The sequence below is a fragment of the Oxyura jamaicensis genome, chromosome 1, assembly GCF_011077185.1.
Source record: "Oxyura jamaicensis isolate SHBP4307 breed ruddy duck chromosome 1, BPBGC_Ojam_1.0, whole genome shotgun sequence".
In the NCBI taxonomy this organism is placed as follows: Eukaryota; Metazoa; Chordata; class Aves; order Anseriformes; family Anatidae; genus Oxyura; species Oxyura jamaicensis.
The window spans coordinates 196,084,122-196,108,806 of NC_048893.1; the positions used below are offsets into that span (position 1 = coordinate 196,084,122).

General features: G+C 35.8%; 1 protein-coding gene and 1 long non-coding RNA gene across 5 annotated transcripts in view; both read left to right on the top strand.

The window, feature by feature from the left end:
• The window catches only part of GRM5 (glutamate metabotropic receptor 5), a 282,787-nt gene that overhangs the window by 134,012 nt on the left and 124,090 nt on the right, over nucleotides 1-24,685 (top strand). The gene's annotated exons all lie outside the window — the stretch shown is intronic.
• Nucleotides 21,324-22,789, top strand: LOC118168760. The gene is made up of 2 exons (XR_004751785.1): nucleotides 21,324-21,841; nucleotides 22,384-22,789. It is a non-coding gene; the product is annotated as an uncharacterized LOC118168760 (long non-coding RNA).

The window sequence follows — 24,685 nt, forward strand, 5'->3', positions numbered from 1 at the left end:
TAAGAATTAAGAATTAAGAATTAAGAATTAAGAATTAAGAATTAAGAATTAAGAATTGCTGATGTGTCTTCTGGGAAGATGTGAAATAGATTTCTCCAAAATGAAGGTTGTTAACCACCACCTTTTATTCCTTTTCTTCAGCTGATGTACTTATCTGTTCCTAGTGTTCTAAAAGCAAAAAATAAGTAATCCTTCCTGTTACTTGGGGGTCAATGACAGCAGCTTTTCTTTCGCTAACCACCAAGGGGGAAAGGAAAGCTCTCTCAGATATGTTCACCCAGCAGAAAAGTTTAGTAGGCAGAAAAGTAGAAGACATAAATGTACACTGGGACCTTTTTACTTACCACATATTCTGAAGCAACTGGTGGACCTTAGATAAAATAAGAAAAATGGTGTCTTGACCACAAAATGGAGCTTTCCAGGAGTGAGATAATGTGGCCTGCTGCCTTTCCGGTGCATTATTAGAAAGATGACCTGAAGTCATCCCAATAATGAACAGTACTGGAACAGGAATAAAACAGTGACAGTGAAACCAGCTGTCTTGGAGAGACTCTCAGGGAAACATGTAAGGAGTGTAACTCTGCCTAACTGCCTTGAAAGCTGGTCTGCTAAGATTGTCCCACAGGTAGGACAGCAGCATCTACAGACTACCTGTTGCACACAGCTATCCTTCCCTACTATGCAAAGGGGAAAGCAACAACAGGGATTTCTACCTCTACCCTACCTTTTTAGCACCAACCTATATATATATATGTATATATACATTTATTTATTTATTTATTTATTTATTTATTTATTTATTGGTCATTTGAGATGCATTACTTACATATTTCTCTGTCTTATGGTTGCTGTGGCTGCCCTTCCTTTCAAATACATTTTTTCTGTAGTCTCTTCTATGGAGCATCTTGATTCTTTTCTGACATCCAAAGGGACTACTGTCCTTAGGATGATATTAACCTAAACGTATTTATATGTCTATAATTTAGACATTTGCATGTGAACTAGTCACCACTGTAGTTAATGCAAATAAATAAATAAATAAATAAATAAATAAATAAATAAATACGACCCTCTTAGGTCCATTACTTTTAATGTGGACATTTAAAGTAGCTGAGAGGAATCACGTTCCAGAAAAGGGCTTGTACAAAGAGTGTCTTGAAGACTGACTTAGGTGGAAACCCTACTTGCTAGTTGCTTAGAGTGAAGTGTAGCAAAAGCCACCTGCACTGTCTTCATCTGGAACTGGTGCTATATGACCTTTGTTGTCTTCTTTTATCCTAAACAGAAGAAGTTATCACTCCATTGCCACACCAAAAAAATAAAGTATGTAAGCATTGCTTTCAAAAGCTATGGTGGCCCTTAGCTCCTGCAGATGCCAAAACATACTTAATTTTGTATAGGTTTTGCTTATTTACAACAGTTCTAAAATTAGCTTTCAGAGATCCTTTTATGTGTAAGGACTTTAGAACTGAAATTGCAAAGTCTTAGTTCTTCAATAAAATAAAGTCTAGAGAGAACTGGCTTTTCATTTTCTCAGTTTAAAATATCTGTTTCTAGCTGCAATGGGAACTGTCATGACTAACTATGAGAAAATTGTTATTCAGTATATGACTTGAATATGACTATAAAAAGCTTGCAGGAAAGCTTCTTGAGATAAATGGGATGTGAGACAATAATATCACTGTTGTCCATGGATGCACTGAGTTCCTGTAGGGAGTTAAAGCTCCATTTTCCTGAATCCCAATGTGTTGTAGATTATTTTGATTTCATCTGTTGGGCTCTTTTGGTCATGAACATGTAACTGTTAGTCCAGAGCTAGGCTCATTTGTTGTCTCTGTGGAGAAAATCTTAAGGCACTAACCTAGGATGGATGTGACACCAGAATGAATCCAGATTTTTCAACCAGAATAGCAGAAGTTTGAAATGAACAGATATATCAGATAATTCAAAGGGGAAAATCCTACATCTGAAATAAAAGACAGGTAATGCAACTAATATCTCATGTGAAGCTACACTGGAAAATGGACTGGGATAGGATTTGCACTTGAGAAAAGAGAACCCCTGTACTCGGCTCTGGTGAGGCCGCACCTCGAGTACTGCGTTCAGTTTTGGGCCCCTCGCTACAAGAAGGACATGGAGGTGCTCGAGCGAGTCCAGAGAAGGGCTACAAAGCTGGTGAGGGGTCTGGAGAACAAGTCTTATGAGGAGCGGCTGAGGGAGCTGGGACTGTTTAGCCTGGAGAAGAGGAGGCTCAGGGGTGACCTTATTGCACTCTACGGGTACCTGAAGGGAGGCTGTAGCGAGGTGTGGGTTGGTCTATTCTCCCACGTGCCTGATGACAGGACGAGGGGGAATGGGCTAAAGTTGCGCCAGGGGAGGTTTAGGTTGGATATTAGGAAGAACTTCTTTACTGAACGGGTAAAGTCACTGGAATAGGCTGCCCAGGGAAGTGGATGAGTCACCATCCCTGGAGGTCTTTAAAAGACGTTGAGATGGAGAGCTTAGGGATATGGTTTAGTGGAGGACTTGTTAGTGTTAGGTCAGAGGTTGGACTCGGTGACCTTGGAGGTCTCTTCCAACCTAGACTATTCTGTGATTCTGTGATTCTGTGATTCATTTGTGCTCTGATCTTGGGTTTGATCTGGGCTAACAAATTAAACTGAGAAGGTTATAAATAGATGCTCTGACTAGAAGAGAGAGTTTCTGTTGCTGAAATGCAATGGGTTCACAAGGAAAGCTTCATCTACTAATGGATACTTATGTTACTCTACCTACACAAATGCATATTGCTTCTCCTTTCTGTGGAGAGTTATTTGATTTAATTTTTAAGTGCACAAAAAGAATTAAATTCCCAAAACCGCACAGTGGTTCTATAGGAAATCACAAAATATCAAACTTTCCACTTCCTCTTACCTTTTTTGTAAAATATTTGATTTGGGCTTCCTCCCATCTTTTTTATGCTCAGACAAAAAAAAAAAAAAAGTGGTCAAGAAACACACATATCAAATAAATCACACTGTAGAACCCCAAGGGGAGTAGAGGGAGGCCAAAAAATATCGTTCAATAAACACTCCACTCTTGATGTACTACACAGCTATAGAAATTGCATTGCCTGCCTGTGACAGAAATGAAAGATGGCAGGTCATTAGTGATTGTAGTGTTCAAGAGATTTTGATTAATGTTTTAAAAGCTCAGCAAATATTTACCTTATGCACCTTGAGAAACTGGACTTAACCTCAAATAAAAAGGTGAACATGACGACTTTCAAGTGTGGGAAAAAGTGCTATTTTAACCTAAACATTATGCAGCTTAATCAAGATACAGACACCAGGCTGCATCTATTTGTGTTTTTTGATGTGGTCATCCACAAGTCACATGCCAGGAGATATACTTACAGATAAAATTCACTAGAGAAGAAATAATACACTCAAGTAGCATAATAACTTTGGAACATATTTCAGAAATGAATATGGAGTATTAATAGTGTAGGTAAAAATGATTTGGTTGTATGTGATTTTCATTTGCTCTTCATTCTGTGTAATAGTTGGCCTTAACAGCTGAAGTTTTGTTTCAGGTTGTAAGTACACCTTCATCCTTCTCCTCTTAACTATTAGTTTTTGATGTTTGAAGAAAGCCTCTGTGATAACTCTCTCCAGTAATAATTTTTATCTAATGCTTTTAATCTACAGGTATTCCAAAACATCTCTCATGTCTTTAGTTTTATAACTAAAAGATATAGTGCCAATTCACATTAGTTTTTATAACATAATAGAAACTACTAGCCACAACTGAAATTATGCATATTGCCTATACCTTTGTTAAATAAAATGGAGACAGAGAACAGGTTGCAGTTCTGGATATTAATTAATTATTTGTTTATTCTTGCTGGCATTATTTTAGCCTGTAGCAATTAACATTTCTGGGAGTAGTCTCAGGCATGGTGTTGGTGATGGCACTGTCAAGGATGGTTACCAGCAGGCAGTTGGGACACACACACACTGTGTTCTGGTCTATAACAGTATTAAGATACATGTATGTAGGGTTTGTATGCCTTTTACTTCCAGACAAGAGAGCTGTCCTCAGTTTGTTTTATTTTATAGGATAAAAGTAGCTATTGTATAAACATAGAGAACAAGACAGTAAGTTTTGCAAAACATTTGTGGTTCCAGATGGATTATAATAGGACTTTTCCTGCCTTAAAGGAGAGGAGAATGGAAAGGAAAAGGGAAAGTTAGAGGCATACATAGATAAAATGGCTTGCTCAACATCTCCAAATTCCAAATGACATTTCAAATGTGGTATTGATCTAGAAGGAATTAATGAGTCTTCCATATGTTTCATGTTCCATTATATGTATAATCTCAGTTTTACTTTGTTATTAACTACATTTTTTGTGAGTTAAAATAGGTTAATTAATATGTTCTGGACTTTGTTCTGTATAAAGTGACAAAATTAAACATACAGTGTAAAAAAAATATAAAATCTAGTGGAGGTGGAAATAAATATTTCCTTAGACTCTAGTACTGATTCTGATTTTCAGCCATCCAGCTGAAGGTGAGTAAGGGGAAGACATCAATTCTGAGTGTCACAAGCAATGATCACAAGCAATTCAAGTAAGGGTCTCCAAGAGGGTAAAAGAAGGTCCAGTGGCTCAGGAAAGGCTAGGTGATAATTATCGTAGTTACAGAAAGGATGAATCAAGTATTAAGAAACTGTAGTAGGAATCAGTGTCTGTTCTTCTCAGAACAGCGCATGTATGCTTTAACCTTTGCAAATCACCTCTTGATGCTCATCTCTCTGCTAATAAAAGATACCTGTTTAGCTCCTGTAGAGGTGGATTGGAGGAAATTGTTATTGATTCTGAGGCTCACAGATCTTGCAGCAAAAAAAACTAAGTATAGGGTTAGTAGTGGAGATGCGGATAAGGAGGGAGAATAAAATGTGGAGGACCATTGGTTCTAGGGAGTCCAGAAAGTCATTTGACTGATAGGAAACTCAGCAATATATGAAGAAAACTTGGTTAGGAACCAAAAAGGTATACTATTGCTGAAGGAAAATTAAAGCAAGATAGATGATCTGAAGGAAATGAGCTCTTCAATAATTCAAAGAGAGATCTTTTGTGAGACTTGCAAAAGTGTCTCTTGGATGAAGAAAGATCTCACTGCAGAGGATGTAATAATTTGCCTTCTAAAAGTGCTCTGGGTGGTGTGGGTGAATGCTATAGTTAACATGCCTTTTTCTGTGTTTGTACAAGTCCAAACTTGAGAAATTGAGTAGTTATTGTAAAATAAATGAAGAAATGAAATTTTGCAGGCCTGAAATATTCTCTAAATTCATTTTTGGTTATTTCTGCTGCTTTAGGGAAAAAGTAAATCTGCCAAAGTTCTTCTGTCTGGAATAATTCTAACAGCGTAGTCCTTGACAGAAAATAACCCAACATCTTCCAGGAATCTGCTCCTTTTTTTTTTTTTTTTTTTTTTTTTTTTAAGTCCATGGTGGATGGGAGCCTGCTACAGCCTCACCTGAATACTGTGCATCTGATGCAACTCTCTGCTGCCTGTTCATTTATCTCATTAACTTCTATCATTCAGTTACCCATGTGTAGTGCAGAAAAGCAGCTATCACATTATACCTAATAATCATATGCACTGTAATTAGCAGCATTAAGTCAGAATCTTCATTACCACCCAAAGTGAAACAAAGGTTTGCTTTTCTAGAGCTGGGGAAAAAAAAGAAATCGAAAAAAAAAAAAAAAAAGTGAAAAGCTGAATAACTGAAAGGAGGATCATTTTCTTTCTATGTTATGAATCACAAAAGATGAAAGCAAGAACTCTACAAGTCAAGGTTTGAGGAGTCAATGGAGGCAATATATATGTGCATATATATATAAGCATAGCTGTATGAGGTCAGATCAAAGGGTGAAGCCTCTCTTTTACTATGCACCTGTGTTGCCCTTCACACCCTTCACACTACAAGGCCCTAAGTTCTTTTGATTATTCACACGTACCATAAAGTGTCACTACTTCAGTGAGCTCAGTAGGCAGTCTTGCTCAATAGGAAACAAATAATTGATTGGCATCGGTAGTGAATATGTCCTTCTTATGACATGACAAGTCAAATATTGCATTGCAAGACTGTGTCCAATTAAATGATTTATTTCCTGAAGGATATGATATTTCTTACCTAAGACTGGTGTTTAAAAGCAAGAGAAGATACCTTTTGCAGCTGTTCACTTGTGTGGAGTTGTGCCGTGAGACTGTAGGAAATGGCACTGGCTGGGACCTCAGGGTGTCATCCCACTTCGCAGTGCATTATTCTACATGATTCATGCTTGTTCCATCTTTAGATAGATCTGATTACAATCTTTCAAAGATGAAAATCCCAGAGATTCCTCAGGCAATTTTTTCCCATGCTTAGCTGTTCTTTACACTCTTCCTAACCTCTAACTTAATTTTTAAACTGTTTCACACTTTGGGATAACATGAGACTTCTATTGTTGCAATGGAAATGAGATGAGGGGAAACATAGAAGAAGAGGCAAAGAATCCTGAAGCAGTATAAAAGCTTTATTCTTATTGCTAAAGGACAAATTCATGAAGTGACATCCTCAGGCTGACAAAAAAAAAAAAAAAAAAAAAAAAAAAAAAAAAAAAGATGATACTGTGATCTCAGACAACTCTCCATTGCCAACTGACCTATTCTTGTGTGAAATCTAGTCACTGGCTTTGTTGGAAAATTGTGTCCATTTGTGGGTGCACCTCCACTCTCTCATAAGAAGCGTATGCTTCTAATTTTTTCTATGACTTAACGCCCTGCTGTAGCCAACAGCGTATTAAAATTCAGACTGAGAAAAGTCTAAGGGTGGTTCATTTAAGACTGTTCTCTTCAAATATGTCTCCTAGGCAATGGGCAATGCTGACTGCGAGTTTTCTGAGGTGAGTAAGTGAGTCCATTTTGAGATGAAAAAGTCTCCTTCAAGTCTAAGATAAGAACTTAAACCTAATCTTGAAACAATGAAAACATTTTCTGTTTAAGCTTGAGAAACAATGAGATGCTTTCTTCTCAAAAATAGAAAATCAAGAGATGAAAAGAAATTCAGAACTTAAATTCCAGTGTGGTTATTTCAACATTTGGTATAGGTTATCTGATAATAAGTAATTATTTAAAACATTAAAAGTAACACTGAAAATGTGTTCCAGTATATATTCCTGGAAAGATTTAAAGATATTCAGAACATGATGAAAACTGCTATTGTCCTTGAGATTTTCTGATCTTTACAACAGCTATAGATTTTCTGATAATGAAGTTAAGTGAGTCTAAAATGCTCTCCATTAAATGTGTGGTGCATATTTTTTCAAAAATAAATAAATAAATAAATAAATATTGGTGTTTCTGCTTCTTTAAAATTACCATTGTGAAAAATATAAGTTTGCTGAGAGGTATTGATTAGATTTTAAAATTGATTTCCTTTATATTACTTTTCTCTATTTTCTTTAGGTATGTTATTTTTTAAGCTTTCTTTCATTCATTCGTTCTTTCTTTTCTGATGTATCTACATGAACCCAGGATCTTCACCCAGAAACAGTTATTCATTGCACACACACAACCATGTGCACATGCCTGGACACTGAGAAGGTGTTTATGAGAGTGGAAGACACAGTGGTTGGTGGCTCCATAGTATCACCTCCTGATGAAGTGCATCTCTTCCAAATCACATGGCCCAGGGACATTCTGTTCTCCCAGTGAATCCGCCACCCATCCTGTTCAAGTCTTTGTTTCTGTGTCCCCCAGAAATTCTTTCTGTAGGTAAACAGGAGAAAAGCATAGCAGATAAAGGAACAGAATTACTGGGTTGACAGAAGCATATTCATATAATTGTTTCAGCTTCACAGTTATTATTACATATGTCCCATTTTTTGGTTAGAATTGTAAAGCAGGAATCAGAAAAGCAGAGAGAGGCTTTCTCTAACTCTACATTTGAGATGATTTAAGATTACTTAGAACACCCCAAAGACCTGAACATTAAGATGTTATCCATGCTACAGAGATTTATACAGAGGAATCTATCTTGTTAACACTGCTGAATGATTATGGAAGAATCTTACTAGAAGTAATGAAAACTTCTGATTTGTAAACTTGTGGTATAATCCATTTTTCTATCACTCTATTAAAATGACAAAGTATCTCACACAACAATGAATTTCCCCCTCACTATGGCTGAAATGATAGTTTTTAGTAAAGCCATCGTGTCTCCAGAGGTTAAGGCTGAAGGCAACTGATAACGTGGATGAAATACCAAAGCTCCGTAAACCTAATTCTGGTAGAATTCAGTTCACTACAGCCTTGAAAAGACATTGTAAATCTTGGCAAGAAGATACTGCTTTCAGGAAGAGCAGATAAAAGAGCCATGTACCGTTTCAAGGAATAAGATCCAAGCTGAACTCCATTGATATTTTTCTTATTAATTACAAACAATGTAATAACAGAATGGATTTTATGAACAGTATTTTAACTAGGAAGGCAAAGATAATAAAATAAAATCTCTACTTACTGAGGGGATGTATCCTTCAACCTTTATTCATGTTGAGTTTTACAAATGAATGAAGTGGAAACTAACTGAATCATTATGAAAAAGTCATCTCTATATTGGAAAATGCAGTTATAAAACAAAGTAATTTAATACACTTTAACTAGTATGTTAAACATTCATTGTCTATAATTGTTGGTATGCACGAATCAATGTTAATCTCCAATGTTGACACTTTTTAAACATAGATGATTAGATGATTCTTAATATAGTTCTACCAGTGGAAACAAAAATTAAAACTATTTCTTCTATTCTAGCAGTTGAAACAAAACTAAAGAATTTTCTTTTTTAATCATATTCCAAACTGCATGGGTTCAAACATTTCTGGGTTTGGCTAAATCAATTTGTTTTTCATAGTCAAATATGTGCTTCATTAAAATATTTCTAGGTAGCAAAAAGTGCATGGCTAACCACCCAAAGCCTGATTTTAACTGAGCATTTCTAACTTAGTGAAATTATATTTTAACATACTCTTTTATCCTTAATATCTAGAGGAGGATGACTGCCATAAACCACAAGGCTGAATGTTAGCTGTACAAATAATAGAGATTTGGGGGGGATTAACTAGAAGAAATATACTAAAAAGTGTTGTTCAATGTCTTGCTCTGGCCACAGATATTTATATAAGCATCTAGAAACTCCTGTATAGAAATGAATGGCCAGAAACAAAAAGGCTAACTTCAGGAAGTTCATCTGTTTTTGTAAGTAGCTAATTACTTGAAATGCCAAGTAGATGGATATTACTGAATACATGAATACATGGATATTACTGAATACACCTTTTTTTTTTTTTTTTTTTTTTCTATTTAAGACAGACCTGCTTCTGAAGCTGTCATCTCTTAGCTGAAAATTTTAGGAAGACTTATCTTTGTTTGTTTGTTTTTTGTTTATTTCTTTATTCTATAAGATATATAACTGATATTATGTAGCAATAATAAGAAAATAGCTTAATTACTTATGCAGCATTTGGTCTGTCAGGAATCTAATTACTTCTTGCTCCTTCATAAGTCCTTGTCATGGGGGATATCCTAGTACAAGGTCTTGGGTAAAGATAATTAGTGTTTTCTAATAATCTCCCCATTATTCCACAGTACATTGAACTTAATGTGCCAGTTTCAGCTACTGGCAGCCAGAAGCTCCATGGCAGTTTTCTATTTCATTCTGGTTGTGCTCTTGTAGCCAGAAGACTAAATGATTCGTACTCCACAAAACATTAACTCCTCTTTCCAAGTTGAAAACAATAGGGCTAAAGAAGCACCCTGGGAACAACAGCAATAACAAACAGCAGATAGCACAGATCCTCTGTTATGTTCAGCTACGATAATTCAGTTGGGAAGTGCAGAAAGTTGTACCCAAGGTAATGCAGTCAAGGTGTTACTGACTCACCAGTGAAAACACCAGTTTTCTGTGCTTTCTTCTGAAGTTCTTGGGAATCCACTCAGATCAGGAAAATGATCCCAGGCTGGGATACCGTTGCTTTTTTCTAAGGCTTTCTTATAACAGGCTATATTGAACATTAATTGATTTAATTAATTTTCTCAAAGAGGGAAACATCCTGAGCTCAGGATGTTTCTCCCCCTATCAACACCTGAGCTCAGGATGTTTCCCAGAGAAAGTTATTTGACTCTTTCTGTGATGAGAATTTTCTTACCCTTGAGTCATTAATATGGTTTTACATCATAATTTCACTCTAATTCAAACAATTTTATATCTGAACATTTTATAGCACTGATTGAGAGGAGCAATATTGATCTCACGTATGGTCAGAGCTGAACTGGCCTGAGCTCACTTAAATCCATGGAAAGACATAGACATATACACAGGGTGAATCTGATCTTAGGTAAGGTGAATTGTTATCTTCTGTTGCCAGAAAAGGGAATTTGGGGTGAATGCATCCTGACATATATTATGTGCTGAGAAATTGGGAAGACAACCCTTTACTAGCATTCCTCTTGATCCTGTTACTCTATTAAAAGGCACATGGGCTTCCTGGGAAAACAGAGGTGCTATTGATCTTCAGGTGGGTGGACAGAGATGTAGTAATTCCTCAGTTACAGGTTTAAAAGACACCTGCTCTTCAAAAATGAGGCAGTCAAAGGGAGTCTACTCAAGTGTAGGAACTTATTTATGTTCAAGAAAGAGAATTCTTTAATGAACAATTCTATCAGGGTTTTAGCTTTCCTAGCCAGGGATCAGGTTAGTAAAGCTAAAGCCCGAGTAGAATTGAATCTGGCCAAGGAAATCAAGGGCAACAAGAAGGCCTTCTGCAAGAACCTCAATGACAAAAGGAAGTCCCTCTCCTGAAGGAAATGGGAGACCTATTTACCTAAGACAGTTCAAGGGCTGCGGTACTGAATACCTTCTTTGCCTCAGTCTTTACCAGAAAGACTGTCCTTCAGGAATGCCAGGCACCAGAGGCCAGACAGATTGGCTGGAGTAAGGAAGATGTATCCATTCTAGAAGAAGATCAGGTCAGGGAATACTCAAGCAAACAGGACATTCACAAGTCCATGGGCCCTGATGGGATGCACACAAGAGTGCTGAGGAATCTGGCAGATGTGATTGTGAGGCCACTCTCTATAATCTTTGTCCATTCGTGGCAACAAGAAGAAATGTATGCCACTTGTATCTTCAAAAAGTGTAAGAAGGAAGACCCAGGGAACTACAGGACAATCAGCCTCACTTCAGTCTTTGGGAATGTGATGAAACAGCTAATCATAGATCCTGGAAATCATTTCCAGACACATGAAAAAGAATAAAATTATCAGAAGTCAGCATAAATTCACCAAGCAGAAATCATGCCTGACAAACTTAAGAAGCCTCTATAGTGAAATCATCAGCCCAATGGAACAGCGGATATTGTCTTCCTAGACGTAGGTAAGGCCATTGCCATTATCCCCCATAAGATCCTCATAAAGAAGCTAGTGAAGAATGGAGGAACCTGCTCTAGTGGGAGGTGTCCCTGCCCATGGCAGGGAGGTTGGAATTAGATCTTTAAGGTTCTTTCCAACCCAAACCATTCTATGATTCTGTGGATGAGTAGCCAGAGTGGGAGGTCAGTGAAAACTGGCTGAACAGACAGGCCCAAAGGGTAGTGGTGAATTGATGCAAAGTCTAGTTGTAGGCCAGTAAAGAGTGGAGTACTGCAGGTGTCAATACTGAGTCCATTCCTATTTAACATCTTCATTAACTGCCTGGACAATGGAGTTGGGTGAACCCTCAGTAAATTTGTGAATGACATGAAGGTGGGAGGAGTGGCTGACTCGCCAGAGATCTGTGCAGTCATACAGAGGGACCTTGACAGGCTGTAGAGGTGGGCTGACAAAAAATCTCATAAAGTTCAGCAAGGAGAAGTGCAGAGTCCTGAACCTGGGAAGAAACAACTTGAGGCACCGGGACTACTGGGGGAAACGCAGCTGGAAAGCAGCTCTGCCAAAAAGGACCTAGAAGTCCAAGCTGGACATGAGTCAGCAATGTGCCCTTGATACTAAGGAGGCTAATGGTATTCTTGGCTGCATGAGGCAAAATATCATCAGCAGGTCAGGAGAGGTGATCTCGCTCCTCTACTCAGCATTGGTGAAGCTACATCTGGAGTACTGTGACCAGTTCTGGGTCCCCCAGTACATAACAGACCTGTATATACTAGAAAGAGTCCAAGGGAGGGCCACCAAGATTATGGTTAAGGGACTGGAACACATCTCTGTTGAGGAGAAGCTGAGAGTTGAGACAGTTCAGCCTGAAAAAGAAGAGGCTTAGAGAGAACTTATGAATATGTTTAAATACCTGAAGGGAGGGTGTAAAGAGGACAGAGCCAGGCTCTGTTCAGTGGTGCTCAGTGACAGGATAAGAGGCAAATCCTACACCTTCCCTCTTTACTCAGTGGCTGGTTCTGGCATTGTTTACTGCCTTCTACCTTGAAAAGAAGCTTCCAGTTAAATATCAGTTACTGTTTAGTAGCTTAATAATAACTAAATATAGACCAAATATTTTCCCTAACATCTGTAAGGACCTGAGTGCCCCTAAATCTTTCAAGGTTTGGGAATTCCTAGCCAGGACTGACCTGATGAATATAAATTTCAAAGGTTTGAGTCAGTTACCATATGTGCATGTCAGGGGAGAAATTTCAAGAAAGAAATTTGATTTTGTACCTTGATTTCATCCTCATCCTGATTTTGTCAGGGCATGTCATATCCTGGCATTTCTGGTGTGTTAGATGGCTGGAAGTTCTCAGAGAAAGACCAAATCTGGATGCATGAAACTACAAAATAGTTTCTAAGGTTTCTTTATTTTGCTCATATGTAGCATCTTTAATGGTGACCTTCTCCCACAGGGCTCTTAAAGCAGAATCCACAGTCCCTGACACTTCATATATTTATAGCAACTAGGTACTCAATATCACAAGCGAGTGACCTTTTAAGATTTGTTCCAGACCCTTCTAGATTACCCACAAGGATATTCTTCAAATGGCTCTAACTGGAAATGAACCTCATAAAAGTAATCCAAGCTATTTTATAGCTTTTTTTTTTTTTTTTTTTTGTACAATCTGTATCAGTGGTTAAGGACACCTCATCTGGTGTGTTCAAAACAAATCACTTTTTTTGAAAAAAAAAATGCTGATTAGCATTCACTCATGAAATTGTTACTCAAAAATTGTTGAAACTTTATTAGCAATTTTCCTTGATAATATGCACTTTAGATAAAAAAATATATTTTTATATAAATTAAATTTTGTAGAAGTTCACAGTTCTAATAACCTGTGTTCTTTCAAAGTACTTCATAAATAAATAAATAAATGAATGAATGAATGAATAAAATCACCACTATTCAAAAAGCTCACTGAAATTATACAAACTAGGTTATTTTGGTATGACAGTTAAAAAAAAATTAAGCTAGAAAATTTTGTCTTTATATATGTGTTGTGTTTTTTTTTTCATTTGTTTGTTTACTTCTTTTGTTTTGTTCTATTCTGTGGGCATTACCTTCCTTTCTTGTGATATGATTCATTTCATTATGGTGGTATCACATTAGGGATGTAGTTCTCATCATTATACTAGTTTAAATGGACTCTCACACAAGACATAGCAGCTGTAAGCAATATCAATAAACATTTATTTTATTTATTTTTGGTGTTTTTTTATTTTGGTGTTATTTTATTTTGTTGGCTTGGTTGAGTGTAGTTTTTATTATTATTATTATTATTGTTGATTTCTTTTTCACCACAGAGAGAAATTCATTTAGTATGGACTGCTAAGCTTTTTCTGTGCCAAACCATGAGGCACAAGTAATGTTTATGAATTAAGCTTCTGTCAATGAGTAATTTAGGGAGAGAAGTAATTTCTGCAAAGCACTTTTTTCCATGGTAGTCCATTACAGATGGGACATGCTTCCTACCAACAAAGTATCTTATTCTCTTTGAAATCTCTAGATGTCTTCCTCTCTGCTCCTTCAAAAAATATGGCAAAACTGAATAAACCAAGACCATCAACTATCATGTTACTTCATTATATTATTTATTTATATTTCCCTATCTTTAAGTATTTAAATGATGTAGTTGTTGTTGTTGTTGTTGTTGTTTTCTTTTGTATCTGATTTTATGTCTGAAGATTTTATGTTGTCTGTGTTCTATAGAGGACTTAACATCCCAGATGCCTTGTTTGTGTCTGAGAATTCTAAGTTCTAAAGTAATATTAATAATAGATGCTACTCACTGCTTCTAATAAAGTCCCATCTATTGGTTTCAGGTATTAAATTATTTCAGTCCATTTAATCTCTGTCTCTGTCTGAGACTTTTGCAGGTGAATCCTCCTTTACTTGCTTAAAGAGACATGGAAAAATTGAGCATTCAGGAGCAAACAAATGAATCTGTCACTTAAATGAGAGACTGTTCTCAACCACTCTTCACATAAACAATTGCAAAACTCAGAGCCGCTGTACAAGTCATGGGGCACAATTTGTCTGTTACTTCAGAATTAACATCTTAATTGGCTATCTTGTTATTAGATCTTAGAAAAGATGTTCCAACATTCTTCAGTATTTAATTAAGATAGAGTAAATGGTTTTCTAAATTGAATTTTCTATCTTAGTGGACATGGTTATTGAAAAAATCAATTGAATCAAAATAAGTATCTTAATAAAAGCTTTTCTTCTGCATTTGAAGCAAGTTCTGTGCTTTGCTTAACACTAATTAAAGAAATTTCTCTGGACCCTTGAATTATTTTTATCTAGAACTAAATGTTTTCCAAATAAATACAAACTTTTATTATTTATTTATTAGATTTGCCTTGCACTTTACCTAAAGCCAGTTTTCTGAAATGAAAATTTCCTGTTTATGAAATAGTCACAGCTTTTACAGTATTCAGCATGTCTTTCTCACATGGCATGCTCTCCAAGTCAAAGTCAGAGAGATTTAGCAATTGCTATGCACTACAATCCTGTGCCAGATTATTACTGACTCTGTAAGAAGAAATTGTCATTCATTACTTCACAGTTCAATTTTAATATTCAAAAAAACGTTGAACCTAGATGGCTCTGTCAGTGTTGAACATAATTTAAGTTACTATTTTTGAACACACTCACTTTATTCACATTGTTCTTTACCAGAATTTTGTCAACAGGTGGACAGTGTTCTTTTTTTTTTTTTTTTTTTTTTTTTTTTCCACTGTTTTGTCTCCAGATGGCTTTATGCTCACAAATACTAACACAGAGATTATTGTATATCTTCAGCATTGTACAAAGATGTGCAGATTTGATGCCAATCCCTATCTTTACAGGGTGAAAATTTAACATTTCACAAAGCTAATAAGAAGGCTGGAGATTTTCATAATCTCTTCCATAGTCAAAAGACCTACTCTATTTCTGCTGTGAAATTCAGCAAGTGTGTGGATCTGGAATGCATTTAAACTAGAGTGGGAAAAGAAAGGATGGAACAATTATATATTAAAATATAATAGATTCATAAGTGCAACTGAGTAATTAAATTCCTATCTGCAGGTGTTGTTTACACACCTTTCCTCATAGCATCAGCATGCTATAGGTACAGTGATACAGTGATCAATGTGAATAGTTTTCAGCCTGTGTTTTGGAAACCTAAAAGATTCAAGAAGTTCATAGAAGTTAACTAAAATCATTAAGTTCACATTTTTTTATGCAAGGATTCATGCTTCTATTAAAAACATCAATTTTCTGAATATTACTGTAAAACATTCAAAGGAAATTCTGTTTTCTGTCTATAAGAATCTTTCATTTCACTCATTAAAATCATTATAGAAAGACCCATGAGATTTAACAAGATACAGTCAGGAAGTGAAGCAGTATTTCTGAATCACAGAATCACAGAATCATCTAGGTTGGAAGAGACCTCCAAGATCACTGAGTCCAACCTCTTACCTAACACTAACAAGTCCTCCACTAAACCATATCACTAAGCTCTACATCTAAACATCTTTTAAAGACATCCAGGGATGGTGACTCAACCACTTCCCTGGGCAGCCTATTCCAATGCCTAACAAACCTTTCAGGAAATCATACTCCAAAGAATGTATCTGGATCTCCTCATACTCAATCTGTTAAAATGTTCAAAAATCATTTAAAGTATATGAAGTACATTATATATATATATATATTAATAATAATAATAATTACTCAGTCTCCTTTAACAGTCCTAAGTGATTTCTATGAAATGACCTTGGAGAATCACTTTCAGTAACAGATTAGGACCTTTTAGATTGAAAAAAAAAAATAGCATAGGCAAAATCCATTATAGTGAAATTAAAAAGTGATTGTAAGAATGACAGCTTTATTTTGTTGGGTTTTGACTTCTTTTTCCTACTTCCAATCTTGTTTAAAAATATTGAAAGATATTTAAAAAGTTGCAGAGTTCCATGTTTAGGTTTTCAGGAAGAAACTTGTGTTTGAAATATCTTACCAATACAATCACAGTATATACTTAAAAATAAAAATCAATAAATAATAAAAAATCACTTGAAATATAATCATAAAATAAGAAATATCATGCTGCAGCAAAATTTTTGAGGTACTGGAACATATTGTGGAAATATTCAACTCGTCTACTCTTTGGGAAGTTGTGATATTTTAAAGTTCATAAGACAAGAGAAAGTTCAGGAGACGAGAAATTCCACATTCAGAAAGAACTCAGACTGTGGATCCTAGGACAAGTTTGTGGACAAGTTTTATTGGAATAAACAGATCATTTGCTTTAACCACTGTAAAAGTGATTTTTTATTTTTTTATTTTTTTCCATTTTGTAATCCTCATATCAGTTCTATTCTTGGGTACTTGAGCATATACTTGTCATGTATACTTTTTCTCACTTTTGACATTTTTCCCTTGATTTTGTGCTTATGTGCATCATCTTCCTGATGACTCCACCGTCCTGTATGAACAATAAGTAAAGTAATGGAGAATTATCATGGAAATCTACTTCAGATGATAAATAAGCAATTTACAAATGAATATCTCATGATGACACTAATCTAAAAACAAGCCCTTTAAAATTGTGCATTTTGTTATGGCAGCTGAATTGCTGATATGCCAAGGAACTAACAACATAGAGAACCTTCAAGTAGGCTGAAAAACCCAAAGAAGAAGAGTCACTAGGTTAAAAATACCAGAGTGCTTTATTCAAGCGTGATGTATCATTGTAAGGGAAATGAAGTGTGTTTGTTCTGAACTGAAACACTTGGGTTGGCTGTTTATTTTTCAGAGATACTGAGATGTTAAGAGAGAGAGAAAAGTTGTTGGATTTTAAATACATGGGAGTTTTATCTGCCAGGGTCCCCCATTCCTTGAATCAACAAGCATTTTTCAGATGTGCAAGGTGTTATCTTTTCATTTTGGAGACCACGTCAGATGTGTTGAGTCTTGGGACTTTGGTAATGGATTTCAGTCAGGGCAATGACATCTCATGCTCTATGTTTGGCATACAAGTTCATCAATTCTGAATTACTACAGTACATATACGTTCTTAGCCTTGATAAAACTGAGATTTCCATCTTGCCTTATTGAAAATCCTCTTCTGGGGAAATACAAATAGATAAATAAAAAATTGACCTCTGAGTAGAATTTCAAGACCAGTACAAGCCAGCAGGTATAGAGGATACAGCAGGTAGCATTTATGCTGTGTATTTAACATTTGGATTGGAAATCTATGGCTCCTGCTATAAATCATCCTCTCCATTGTCTATATGTGGAAACAATCCAATTAGCTTAATCACCTAATGTTAGACTGAAATTGGATGTTCTGAATAACCTTCAGAGTTTCAAATACTTTTAATAAGGGGAAAATGTATTTTCATGCATTAATTCAAATGCATTGCTGGACTTAATAGCTGGAGATGATATTGCCTACTTAATAATCGCACTGTTTCAAATGAAGTCATAGGCCATATGTACCACATAGTTAAATTCACCAATTCTGGTTTACATGTAGATGGGGTCTGAGGAAGGGTATATTCACTCAAGTTCAGTGTCATCCTAATAACCTGAAAATGGACTGTATTTAAGCAACTTCAAATGCAAAGAGAGAAGCTCACATCTTTCTGTAGAAAATTTCCCAAATCACTTCAAACTCATATGGAAGCCTGTTGTAGTTCTTCACGTGCCTCTTCAGTGTCCAAATTCTGCAAGAAAAAGAGCTGTCTTTTATGCCTAAGGATTTCACAAGATCACAGAATGGCCAAGGTTGGAAGGACCACTGAAGATCATCTAGTCCAACCACAGAATGGCTGAGCAGGATCACCTAGACCATGCTGCACAGGATGGTATCCAGGTGGGTTTTGATTATCTCCAGAGAAGGAGACTCCACAACCTCTCTGGGCAGCCTGTTCCAGCGTTCTGTTACCCTCAGTAAAGAAATGCCCTCCTGTATTCAGCTGGAACCTCCTGTGCTTCACTTTGTGCCCACTGTCTCATCCTCTTGCTGGGCACAACTGAAAAGAGACTGGCTCCGTCCTCTTGACACCCTCCCCTCAGATATTTATACGTATTGATGAGATTTTCTCTTAGTCGTCTCTTTTCCAGGCTAAACAGGCCCAGTTCTCTCAGCCTGTCCTCGTATGACAGATGGTCCAGTCCTCTAATCATCTTTGTAGCCCTCCTCTGAACTTGCTCTAGTAGTTCTATGTCCCTCTTGTACTGGGGAGCCCAGAACTGGCCACAATCCTCCAGGTGTGGCCTCACCAGGGCTGAGTAAAGGGGGAGGATCACCTCCCTTGACCTTCTAGCAACACTCTTCCAAGTGCACCTCAGGATACCACTGATCTTCTTGGCGATAAGGGCACATTGCTGATTCATGGTGATTTCTCAGAAGACATTTGGGTGTTCAAAATCAATAATAAATAAAATAACATGTAAGATTTGTTATGCATGTGACATTTTCTCTATTTACAAAAAAGCCCAAAGGCATTTTCTTTTACTCCCCCCTTGAAAATGTCCAATCAAACGGTTCTGGTTGTCTTTGATTTGAAAGAAATGTCAGGTTTGGAGTTTTGTCCTTCATGCTAGAATTAACTATGACGATCAATAGAGTTACAGTCACTTGCAAAATCTTGTTCATAGTAGCTAGCAAGAAAATAGTATTCCTATTACTTATCAGCTAGCAAGAAAATAGGATTCCTATTACTTATCTGGATGCTGTTCAAACCTGAAAATGTGAATTTAGCTAATGTCAATAAAGCTAATAAGATATGTATAAATTTATTTTGATAATACAGTTATTTATTTATTTATTTATGTATTTATTTTCTCAAGAGCCTTGGAGAAAAATTAAAGATAAATGTAAAACAGAGATCAGATGTTACATGCCAGCATATGGGTAAATGAAATTGTTGCTACTCATTCTCTGAATAATGATGGATAATGACTTCCAATATTCAAGGATAGATGCACTATGAAGAAAAATGGATCTAAAGGAGAAAAACTAGGAAAAAATTTTATATAAAAATAGAGGAAAATGTATAGTGTATTGGAAGACAAGGAAATTTTGATACTATGAGAAGAATGCAAACAATCATAAACTGGATGGAAAGGAAAAATGAAGCAGAAAGTACAGAAGACAGATGATGTTAAGGAACAAAGACAATTACTATGAGAACAGATCATATCATCAGCTGTATTTCTATTTGGAATACAAGGTTGACTTAGAGGAAAGTAAAAGCTTCCCTTAACTCCCCTGGGCTATTCCAACCATTCCAGTTTCATCAAGGAAATATATTGGGGATTCACAAATAAGGGAAGCTTTTTGTTCCTTTGTGAGCATAACACCAAAATTATAATGGTGGTTTGAAGTGCCCTCTGCTAGCCAAGAATTAGTCTAAAGACCTTGTTCCATTTGCACTTGCAGTTCTGACTATTCAAATAACCAGCACAAGGTTTTAAAAAATTCATCATCAAAATCTACCTGGAAATAACATGGTACTACTTCATTTTTATCAGTCCTTTTTCTCCTATAACTTCATGAAAACAAATAATTATGAATGCTTCCAAAAATCTTAATTGTTGGTGAGCAGTAATCCCTATGCCAAGGCAAACATTTATCTCAAAGACAAAAGGAGATGTGTTTTGGAATACAGTTTCCACTTGTGCATGCCCGAGATTGTTAATTAGTTACTGCTAAATTTAACAATTCCCAGAGACCTCTCATCATATGAATTTTGAAGAAATGTGAGTATAAAATCATCCTCAGGACTTAAAACAGATCCAGGCAAAGCTATTAGTTCTAAGATGCATTATTTGTACACATGTCAAGACAATACCACATCTCCTTTAATGCCAATGGAATGTTTTGCAGCTCAACTTGCTATTATTTAAGTACCAATATAGGGAAATAAAACACTGGTTGTTTTTTTAGCTGCTGTCATTTTATGTAAGATTTCAACAGGGAGAAGCTACAGCTGGAATGACTTATCAATATCTCCTTCATCATATTTCATTATCACTCTGTAGCATACACACACAAAAAAATGTCCTGTTGTATTTTGTGGAAATTTTATATAAACTAATTGGGCAGTATTAGGATGTCTGTGACCTTGAAGCTGAAGGATTTCAAGGTTTTAAAAACTTTAGACATCAGCATGCATTGTCTATGAAGGTTTTTGTTTGTTTGTTTTTGTTTTTTGTTTATTTGTTTCTGTGGTGACTTAGCATGTGTTGTGATTTAAAATCTAGCGTAGCTTAGAAAAGGTCTGTAAAGGCACCGAGAATGCCTTTGGACTAGACTCATTTTACTTTACTTAGCTGTTGGTGTAACAGCTATATGATTTTCATCAGAAATGTGTGTCTACCTATAGTTTATTATGTAAAAATTTATTGGTTTTACGTATGACTATTTTTGTGTAAAACTTCCTCTGTGTTTGTCTTCTTCAGCTTATAGTTCAAGAAGATAGATAGTAAAAATATTCATGCATGTGACAACTTTCTTTTTTTTTTTTTAATTGTAAGTGTTGCAAGTATATGTGTGGGAACGGGTTGCCACATGTAGTGTTTTGGATACACTCAGTTACTTATTTCTAAACATTTATATGCTTTAAAATAAATTTTTGACACTTGTCTCTGTTTTTGAAATTTAAACACAGACCTTGAAAAATCTTATGCATATGTCTAATTTTAATTGCAGATAGGATATGAGGAACATCAAACGTAGTCTGAGGTCTTTTTTCTTTCCTCTTTTTTTATCTTTTTTAAAAATTTTGGTTTGTTTGTTTACTAGTTCAAGCAACCATTACTAATATTTTTAGGTGCTTGTGAGGCACCTATCCATGTATTCATCTTCCACCACTGAATATATTTAAAGGAGGTGAATCTCAGCATCTGATTCTGCCTGTTCTTGCACATACGTAGTCCAGACTGGAAGTGTGACAGCTGCAGGATAACAGAGACCTTTGTTTTGTTGAGGCAGGACAGATGGAATCTCAGGGTTCTTTTGTGGAAGCAGATTGTGGTGACAATCCTTATGTCAGCAAGAAAACAAGAGTTTTACCTGGACTGAATTAATGTTTTAAGGTTTCCTCTGTCAGTCAGTTTATTCTTCAAAGTCCTTTAAGCTTTTTAGTATTTGAATTTTTAAACACCTTAGAAGGCTCATAGTAATTAATGTTAATGTGATAACATGTATTCCAACCACAGCAACTCAGTGCTAAGCATTTGTTATAAAAAGTTAGTGCAAGATGTTTCAAAAAATTATGTGAATGTTTATTGTCTTTTAAGAAAAATCATCACAAAAACATCAAAGTCCTTGCATGTCATATAATATAGTCATTCTATGAAGTGCCAGATGTCTTCATGAGATCTTATTATACATTACTAAAAGAGGTGCATTAAAAGGACAACAAAACAGAACAAACAAAACAAACAAAACAAAACAAAAAGAACAAAAGAACATCAACTACAAAATAACAAACAAAAGAAAGAAAAATACCACTGCCAGGTGGCAAGTCTGACAGCTTTCCAAGACATGCCAGTCAGAAAATGTCCATTTGTCCATTCAGTGTCTAATCATGAGATAACTATGTTCAATACTTTTCTAGTTTCTTAACTACTATTTATTCTTTGTTTATTTCCATATTTTGAATAACAAAATTCTCATTTACTCATTCTGAATAAAATATTTTTGTGAGTGCTAGGGAGCGTTCATATTTGTATATGGCCCAGATTGGAATTCCTTGTACAGTTTCTGTGGCTGAATTGACATTCAGCTACATCACATAAAATATTTATCTTAAATGTATTTGTTTCTTTTTTTTTTTTTTTTAATTATTCCTTACAGCCATGTTAGTTAGTTAGTTAAAGTGAAGATTGAGACTTTGTTCTGCACACTTTGTGTGCACACTTTGTTGTGTGTAATATAATGTGTCTTATCCCTAAATATTTCTACTTGCTAAGAAGAATTTAATTAAACAAAGGAAAAAAATATTTCAAGACATCACTTAATTCTCAGTTCATTCTGATTATAATGGACTCTAATCAACTGAAAGTAGAGCGCAAAATTAATGTGAAGTGTTACTTCTGATTTTCATTTTTAAAAGGAAGATTTATTTTTATGAGTCTTTAAAAGGTTTTAATCAATATGAGCTGATTCTTTAGAACATGCCTCATCAAAAAAAAAAAAAAAAAAAAAAGCTTTTTAAAAAAAAATGTTGCTACTTGTTGCAATATGGTAAAACAGGTTGACTTAGGAGCACTTCTGTAAGAAGAGAGCACAAGAACTATAGCTGAGGACCTGTTTAACTTCCCTCATTCACTGTCTCCCAGTATCTGCTTATGCTTGTCCAAGTCCACCTGAATATTCAGCTCTAAATCAGATCTATGAATTAAAAACAAGTCAGAAAGGAGCAGACAAAAAGCATCACTAGCAAACAGAAAAGAGCAGGTATAGTAGCAGGAGTGGAGTAATGGTTGTTTGTTTTGTGTTCTTGCTCTTTAATGCTTCAACATTCATTGGCAGTTCTGCATTCAGGTGCTGTTGTCAAAGAAGGATGTCACAATCTGTGAGTGACACATGCACACAGGGAAGAAGATGAAACTATAAAAACATGTAGAACATATGTAAATCATTAAGGCCCCAAATGATAATTTTATTCCTGCTTACACCTTCTTTTGGGAGGCAACATCTAACTCTTGACCTATGATGGTACAATTTGCTTCATTCACACATCAGTTGTTGTCTTCTTTTTATACAACTTTCTGTGAGGCAGAGTATGCAGATGTCAGCTATGCAGCGTTCTTGGAGAGTGTGATGCACATACTTTAGCCTCATGTAGCCAATGTCATCCATCTCATCAGCAGCAATGGAGAAGTGTTGTATAACAACGTGAAATACTGCAGACCACATAAGGGTGCAATCAGCAACTAGCTGCACATATTCCAGCAAATATAAGTATTCTTACAGAAACTGAGAGTCTGACCCAATATCTTATTTAATTACTAGTTAATCTTCTTTGTCCCATCTTTCTGCAAGTTCCTGGATTATTATGTTCCTTCAGGGACCCTTCTAGATTTCCTGATCCTTTTATTTTAGACAACTGCATTTTGATAGATGTGTATTTTCACACTTCTCAAATCTGTCATTTGAATTTCCACTGTTTCACCACCTCCATGTTACCTGACTACTTGTCCCCCAGCCAAGAAAGTCTCTTTCTCTCTTTACTTCTAAGGCTAAGTGCTTCAGACCATCCTGTCTGGACCTCTGGCAATAGCAAGTGTAGCACTGCAGGCTGCAAGATGCAGAAGCATCCTGATTCCAGTTGTAATGTGAATCAGCAGTTCAAGTGGGTACTAGCCCTCTTCCAGCCACATTAGCCCCAGCAGGTGTAGCTTAAGGCAAACATGCCCCCAGAGCAATTTGTGTACATAATTTGCAAAGGCACAGAGTGTGTGTAGAGTGCAAGTGACTTTAAGTCTAATGAACTATGTAATTTCCTCAAAAAAAGCTTGTGCTAATTATCTCAGAATATAATAATGTCTTAATAAGTAACAGAAGTTCCTGTTATATCACTTAAATTTAAATAGTGATTAATCTCCACCTACACCAACTGAAACATAATAAGTCAAAAGAAGAAACAACTTAGATGTTTAAATACATGGGAAAAGATTAATTTACACTAAGGCAAGTGTCCTTTATCTCACAATCAAGGAAGAGTGAGTTTTCCTTTAGATTTCTCTGATTTTATAGGAAATTCTGAAGCCTGGATTTATTTAAAGGAATTATTTAGAAGGTTAAGGTTTCCTTTTTGTAATGCTTTAGTAACCTTTATATTTAAAAGTTACTTCATATATATTTCAGGTTACTCAACAGTGTTTCTCACAGTATCCTTCTGGGCAAAATGCTCAGCATACAGCCAGATAAATATATAACCCAACAACAATTGTGAACAATTGTCTGACAAGTTGAGCTCAAACATTATAGTAAATGGGGTTACATCAGGCTGGCAGCCAGTCCCTAGTGGCTCCCATGACTTGACAGGGCTCCATTATAGGCCAGATCTATTCAATGTTGTTATAAATGATCTGGACACAGGACTTGAATGCATGCTAAGTAAGCTTGTTACTAAATGATACTGAATTATGAGGAGGCGTTGACTCACTA